The sequence below is a fragment of the Aplysia californica genome, unplaced genomic scaffold (assembly GCF_000002075.1).
Source record: "Aplysia californica isolate F4 #8 unplaced genomic scaffold, AplCal3.0 scaffold00142, whole genome shotgun sequence".
Classification (NCBI taxonomy): Eukaryota; Metazoa; Mollusca; class Gastropoda; order Aplysiida; family Aplysiidae; genus Aplysia; species Aplysia californica.
Genome location: NW_004797412.1, coordinates 101,729 through 109,715, shown reverse-complemented (window position 1 = coordinate 109,715; position 7,987 = coordinate 101,729).

Genomic DNA, 7,987 nt, shown 5'->3' with positions numbered 1-7,987 from the left:
TTCTCGTCTATCATTAATAAAAGTCAAGATATTTGCAATTGAAGGAGGTGGGGGTCGCCTGGTTTCAGAGGTAAAATTAACGAGAAAAGGGCCATCAAAGTTTGGTGACTTCTAAAGCTTAAAAGTCCTTTAAAAATGCAAATTTACATTTTTGTGCTTTAAATCATTTTCCAGTAAAATCCACACAGATATGTGTTTTTAGATGGACGTTAAAGGTGTTGAGTCAAAAAAAGAAAATTCATAAAAAAATTGCCACACGGACAGAAAAATGCCATTTTCTTCAATTTCATTATTATGACGAGCCCCCGATTTCACCACGATGCCTCACATATAATTATCCTACCAGTGACTGTTTTCCAGCATGTGTAGAGGATCAAGAGATGTGTTCTTGTCATTTTCCGCCATTCGTATTGCCTTTCAAGAGATGTCAAAGAAGGAAACAAAAGTATACCACATCCTCTTTATGATGTTTGCTTGCTTTCTTTTTCTCGCTCAGTGGCTAGAGATGTAAGTTTACTTTTTCCGTATATCTTTCTTTTTTACAGGGAAAACTAGCCTCTTAGATAGGGTTGTAGCTTTTTTTAGCTTGTCACTTTTGGTTAAGGGGTCCTAAGCAAATCACAAAATTAATAATAATGTGATTGCTCTTCATAGTGCATGAAGGATAATTTTTGATTAACATGTCCATTTTAAATGCATCAAGATTAGATACAAGATTAGATGCTTCTTTGTCTTTTCTTTTTTCTCCTCATTGTTCAAAGAGCTTTTTATCAGAATCTTTTGGAAATAATGATCTCGAAGTGACAGACAATGGCAAATCTTTGGGTGAATGTGAAAGAATGCCCTTGTGTTGGTCTATGGTTTCTGAAACATCCAGTTAGTGTTAATTGGCCAAGAAACAATAATTGCTCTGTGTTGTACAACAAGAGTAAAATTCTTGTCAAATTTAGCTATCTGACATCCCTTAGAAAAGAGTTTTACCCTCCTCTCCTGTAGAAAGATCTGCCTCTATGGCTTCACATATATTGGGTGTGCCTCATCGTAGTCAACATTCAAGTTTGTAACGGTTTTTTTTACTTTTTCATTTCCTTCATTGACGAATAATGAATTAGTTCTCAAAGGATGTTGAAATTGTAGTTACTTTTTTTCAACCTTAGTTCAATGTATCTTTGCCATAATGTGAAAGTATTGGGATGAGTCTGTACTTATTTAACTTATGATGACATGTGTCAATAAAGCAGTCATCTTTCAAAAATGAGTACAGTGTTATGCTCATGTAAATTCATTGCACTGTCTAAAACGCATAATGACTATTACTGACCGTTTAGAAACTTACAAGTGTTGAAAATTTTTTTGCAGGGTGAAGGTATGTGGTCTTGCTGTTCTGTTGATCATGTTTGTCCTTTCTGAAGGTTCTGTCCTTAGCTATCTAGTGTATTTCCTTCAGATATAATACTGTGACCATGCTTGCTGTTTCACATGTGTATATCAGCATGGTCTTGTAACTGCTCTGAGGTGGTTCATTATCAGCAGGAAACTCTAGAGCAAAGAAGAGATCTTTCAGTTTACCCAGTGATTTATCAAATGTGAATGTCTGTTGATTGCCATGGAAAGTTTAATGTTTTCAACATTTTCAGACATGCAAAATCCTCTTCTCACTTAGCTTTTCTTTTCTTTTTTTTTCTTTCTTACTTACCAGCTCTCCTTTTATGTGCTTTTTGAAGTTGGTGAGGTAGACACAAGTAGAACTAATGTCTTAGGGAAGTGACCATGAGTAAAACTGTTTAGACTGAGAATTGCACGTGAAATTTGTGATGAGGGACAAGACTACAGAATATTTGAGTGTTTGGAGAAGACATAAAGCACCAAAAAAAATGATGCGGCAGCACTATTTCTCCTAAAGACAAACTTTGTCACTATGCCGAGTCACCATATTAGTGCATTTCTTCATTATCGTTTTTTCTGCCCCAGCATGTAAAGATTTGCATTCATCATGATGTAGTGACACGAATCACTCATTTTTGCTATGTTTTGACAAGCTATTAGTGTTTTATCTGCACCGACCTTTCATCAGTTCATTGAAAAATGACCTACTGCTACGAATACTGATTCTGGAAACACATTTTGTTTGTTATTATTACATTGTGGGTTTTTGTGATTGTTGGTTTTGTTTTTCTTTTGGATTTTTTTGTTTGTTTGGGGGTTTTTTGTCCTCATCATTATGTTTTTGTAAATGCCTTTTCGAAAAGTACTTTATCTCTTTCTTCTTATTTTTTTCCTTTCTTTTTTTGTTGCCTTGTCAAAGAAGCTGAGTGTATTATTGGTCACAGATATATTTGAACTACCGTTGAATGTATTAGGCTACAATAGACAATAGACTACCACACCTTATTTCTCGCAAGTTCCCAAAATAAGTGTGGGATGGGGTGAAGGAAAAGTTGCAGTAGATACTACAGACCAACTTGCATGAAAGTACTTGACCTTGCTGAGCAACCACCTGATCACCATTACCTTGTAGAAGTATTTTTTAATGTGTATGGTTTCGCAGTAATCTGAAACTGAAAACTACTTTGTATTGTCTAAAATATCTTGTATAAGCTGTGGTGGGTTGACCCTTTAGCTACCTTACCTGTATTTCTTTCCAGTTTCATTTTTATCTATCACTTGTTCTCCTTGTAACATACCAGGTGCATACCAGAACTGTTTTTGAAAATCATGGTTTCTGTATGTCTGCTTTCAAGTATTTGATACAGCATTATGTATAACATCTATTCAAGTTTTTGTTCCAGACATGAACCTAGACTTAATTTTGTTATTGTGCTTTGTAGTTTTCCATCATAGGAGACTTGGACTTCATTTATCTTTTACTGGATAACTCAATTACTTCAAGTCAGCAGAGACTGGTTTAGACTTTTTTGTTGTGCTTTTCATTGTCAGTGTGTTGTGTTGATCAGATGATCGGAGTGTTATGTGGGAAGCCAAACTAGCTTAGCGCTGTAGAAGTTAATGTGAAATCTTTCACATTAGTTTAGAGTTGAAGAGTAATTTTAAAGGCAATGAAACTAGTCACCAAATTGTATAATCTAATTACATTCTTATTTCACGTGTACTATGTTTACTTGAAGTGTATGTTACTCTCTTGTATATCTTTTTGCGTAACTTGCAGTTTTATTGAAAGAGATACTTTGGCATTTGAAAGCCTCTACAGGGTCCAGATGCTGTCACTGATGGCGGTTTATGGAAATGCTTATCGCCTTGCAAGTGAAATTTATTCAATGGAGATAAAGTAAGAGTTCTTTTGTGGGGTTTAGTGTTTAAAAACATGTCTGTGAATACGCTTATGTTTGTGTGTGTTCATGGCAATAAGTGTAATGATGCAGTTTGAGAAGACATACAGCTTCTGTACACGTCTCTTTAACAATGGCTGTTATCTGTGAGTAGTATGAGCCCTGCAAGATCTTTGTGATACCAAAGTATTTCCATGAACTAAAGTGTAGATTATAGGTATGGTTGCTGGAAGCAGTAATCTTTCTTTTGGTCTTTTTTCAGTTGTTTTGTCAATTGTCTGTGTGTTTGTTGAGCTTATGTGTGAAAGGATTGACTGTGAAAGTGAAAGAAAGAAGTCTAGTAAATTGGGTATGGTTGGATGTTTTTTGGGGGGGGTATGTGTGTGTTAGAGAGAGAGTGAGAGGGGTGTTGATATTGTGTGTTTGCACTGAGAAGAAGCCAAGTGGCATATTTTATTAAGTTTTCTTTGGGGGGGGCAATTGTTTTCCACATTTTTTACCTAATGAGTGATGGGTTTTCTTCTAAAAAGAGACGACAAGGGATGATAGCATTATTTTTTAACAGCCTTCTGATGTTTGGTTTTATCAAATGGACAACTTACAGTCATGCAGTCCAAAGTGAAAACTAAGAAAGCAGGTCACGGTGTTGGGATTTCCTTTTTTTTCTGCTGCTCTTTAAAATTTATCTATTGCTCATAATAGTCATTTTTTAAAAATATGTATATGGGGGGGTGTCACTCCTATCTGTAGAAATTTTTATCTGAATATTTTTAAGCCAAAGTTTTCAAAGCAGTGATATGAGTTCTTTGATGTTCTTGATTTCCCCTCGAACTTTTTATTTTCATCATGTCAACACTTTATCAATTGATATTATATTTTGTCGCCAACTGATTGATAATGATGTACAACCTAGAAATTGCATTTTTAATCAACATTGATTTGTATTTGTCATTGATCTTTCATTTTAAGTGCTGTATGTTTCCTTTTCATGTGGTACAGTGAAATGTTTCAGACATGTCCAAAGTGATTTTGTACTGCTTATGTATTGTTATATGAATATATAAATATACATATAATTATATGTATATGTATGTATACATATGCATATATGTTGGTTTGTCCGGTGTTGGTAATTTGAGAAATGTTCACAAGTCACTGCTTTAAGTAGCCCATTTAACATTCATATTGTAAAAATTATCGGGTTGTACAACATTTGTTGCTAATCGAAGGTTATCAGGTTGAAGAATGAGTGTGTTGATGTGAGCAAGATGCCAAGAATAAAAAAAAAAATTTACTTGACTTAGTATTTTTTATTTCATAGTAGACCAAGTGCTCTCAATGCAAAATATTTTTCTTTCTTTAATCTCCAAATGGGTCTCAGTAAACATTCCTTAGTCTTGTCACTCTTGTCTGTCTATGAAGACTTCTCATCTTATCGCTTGAGGTATGATAATATGTGAGTGGGTGGTAGGTGTTCAGGTGTGGTTTACCCCTTCTTTCCTATTGAATATCTAACCTCGTTATCTGGCCTCCCTTTTTGTGTTGCTTACTCTCTGTAACACCTCACTCTAATCTTCGGCACATATATATGCCCTGTGTTGCAAGTGCCGTAAAACTCATACTAAAACATTAGGCCTAAATGATCTGAATGCACTTTTGTTTTTCATTACGGAAGCAAGCACAAAATGAAGTGTGTTGATCAAGAAGTACATATAATGTACTTGGTAATCTTGCTTTCATTTGGTCAACTGTTGAGGCAAGAAACTGTTTCGTGTAAAAGGTTCCTGCTTTGAGCAGAAGAGGAGCACATTGGTTCCAGAATGGTCCCACGCTTTTGGTACCCTTAAGGTAGCACTGCAATAAAAGGAAGTGACCGGAGAAAAGAAAAGAACCTAGATTTATCTGTCGTACCTACCGCCCTCAAGGGTCATAAGGAAATTCTCCAATTGGATTTGATTCCCAAATCTTAGTATGGCACATGTAATAATTAATGTAAAGTTTTGCCCAAGTCACAGTCCGATGTTTATCTTCATTTTTAACCTGATCCTACCAAAAAATACATTCCTACAATATGGAAAACATCTGACGTTGTACCAAAAAAGCCTAGAATATATGAATTAAATGGTTTAAGACCAGTCGCTCTTACATCCATTGCTTTCAAGTGCCTTGAAAATTTGATCCTCTCAAATATTCCAGGTTGTGTTCTTAGAAATCTAGACCCATTCCAGTTTGCATACAAACTAGACAGGAACGTAGTAGATGCTGTACTTGTTTTTTGTGACTCTACTGAAACACCTTGAAACATCTAAAACGTATATGAGGGTACTTTTTGTTGATTTTTCCTCTGCATTTAATACAATTCAACTGCACATTGTCATTGAAAAACTTCTGAGTCTGAGAGTCAATCATCATATCGCAGCATGGGTCCTGGAATTTTTGACAGGCAGACCACAATAATATATCAAGCTGAACAACACAAAATCTGACACAATCCTTTGTAACACCGGCGGTTCTCAGGGCTGTTTGGTCGCCAGTTTTGTATACCCATATATATACCAACGATCATAGAAATAAATATAAAACAACTCGCTTTATTAAGTTTGCAGATGACTCCGCTATTATTGGATCAATAAACCCTAATGAAAAAGAGTATTTCGAAGAAATGTGTATGTTTTTTAAATGGTGCAATTCAAATTTTCTAAAAGTGAACCTCTCAAAAATAAAGGAAATTATTTTTTTTATTTTAGAAGAGAAAAACCAACAATCCCACCACTCGTAATTGAACAAGAAACAGTTGAAATCACGGATTCATACAAATATCTTGGTCTTACAAGCGACAACAAATTTACATGGCAAAATCACGTAAACAATATCTTTAAAAAGGTAAATCAGAGGCTGTACTTTCTGAGGAAACTTAGGTCTTTCAATCTGAATCCATCCATCCTTCAGATATTCTACTCCACCACACACAAAAAATTGATAAATTTGGGTATCACTTGCTATGGTAGCAATTTGAGAAGGCAGCACATCATAAAAATAAACAAGTTGATCATACAGGCATCAAGAACGATTGGTAATGGTAGAGACCTAAGTAACTTTGAATATCTGCACAAGACAAACGTTCTAAAAAAAGGCGGAAATAATGCTTGGAGACCATAGCTACCCACTGACATCGGAATTTCAACTATCGACCCGCAGTAAACGATACATTTCCAAAAATGCAAGAACAGACAGACGTAGAAATTCATTAGTACCAACTGCAGTGAGATTACTGAACACACAGTGCAACAAATGAAACAGGGATAGAGAGAGAGAGATAATGTTTTACGGAGCGGGGTGTTCCAGCACGTGAGACATTTATTTATATAATACTAATGCCCTGTCTTGTTGTGCGTACGAGTGAGTGCACCTAACCTTTGTAACGCCTACTGCCATTGTTAACGACCAAGGCAAATTTCTCCCTGCGAGATGAACAAAGATTGTCATTGCCATTGTCACATAATTCGATATCATTTCCAGTTTAACTAAATCTTTGACAATATTATAATATGGTATTTCAAGATACATGAACAGCAACGTCTAACATTTCCCAATATTCCTTTTTGTTTATAGGCCTACGAGGTTGACGTCTAACCAGACAAAATACATCCAGGGGTGTTGAAGAGTTTCTGCTTCAATTTACCCAGACTAGACGGTTTTCCTGATGTGGAAGAAGCAGACACATTTTCGAAAGATGTATTTTGTACCCGACATCCTCGATGATGACATTATCAAAATATAATTACTCATAAACGTAACGTTTAACTTTGTCGTTTACTTTATAATACAAACGGTACATGTAATAATAATAATAATAATAATAATAATAATAATAATAATAATAATAATAATAATGTATGTAATGATAATTTTTCATCTGCGGAGGAGAATATTTCCAAAGCGATAAAGAACAAAGGTTTTTATGACTTAGTAGATATGGCTTCTGGCTTGGCCAATCGAGACCAATTCTGGCACAGAAAGTTTCCCACACTTTTTGAGCTTTTTAAAAGGAGAAATTCATTTCCACTCGTGAATATGCGCAGCTTGCGGGCTTCTTTCTTAGCTTCAGCAGAAATATGTCTTATTGGTAAAGCCTCAAAGCTTAGACTGTTGCTCATCATGGATAGGGCCTATACAATTGACCAAAGAGATCGTCTATTCAAAAATCGAGGACAGATAGACATTGAAGAACGTGTAGTTTTGTTGAAACTTAAAAACTGTACATGCCTTTAATTACGGTGATATTTATTCAGATCTCAAGAGACGAAGTTATGTATCTGCGTCTTGTTTATTAGAACGTATGATCACTATGACAGCATGGTTAAAAAAACAACTCTTTTGGCCGTGGGAGGCAGGGGAGTAGTCTAAAATATGTGATAGATTCACAGATCCCCTTCTTTGTTGAAGGCTTATTAACCTTGTGAACTAACATCAGATGACACTATACATTCTTATGACAGCATCGCTTTGGCAGCGGTTACCGCACTAGAAAGCGCGTTCCGCGCCACTCGATACGTGAAACAATGCACTGTTATAACGGAGTGACGTCACGCCTGCCGCCTCTCTGTTATTGTAAACTCTCTGGTTGGACACAGTGTATGAGAACCCCCCGGGGCGGTGCTACTGACCAAAGTGTCTTTAGGCCTTTCCCAAAGGGGGGG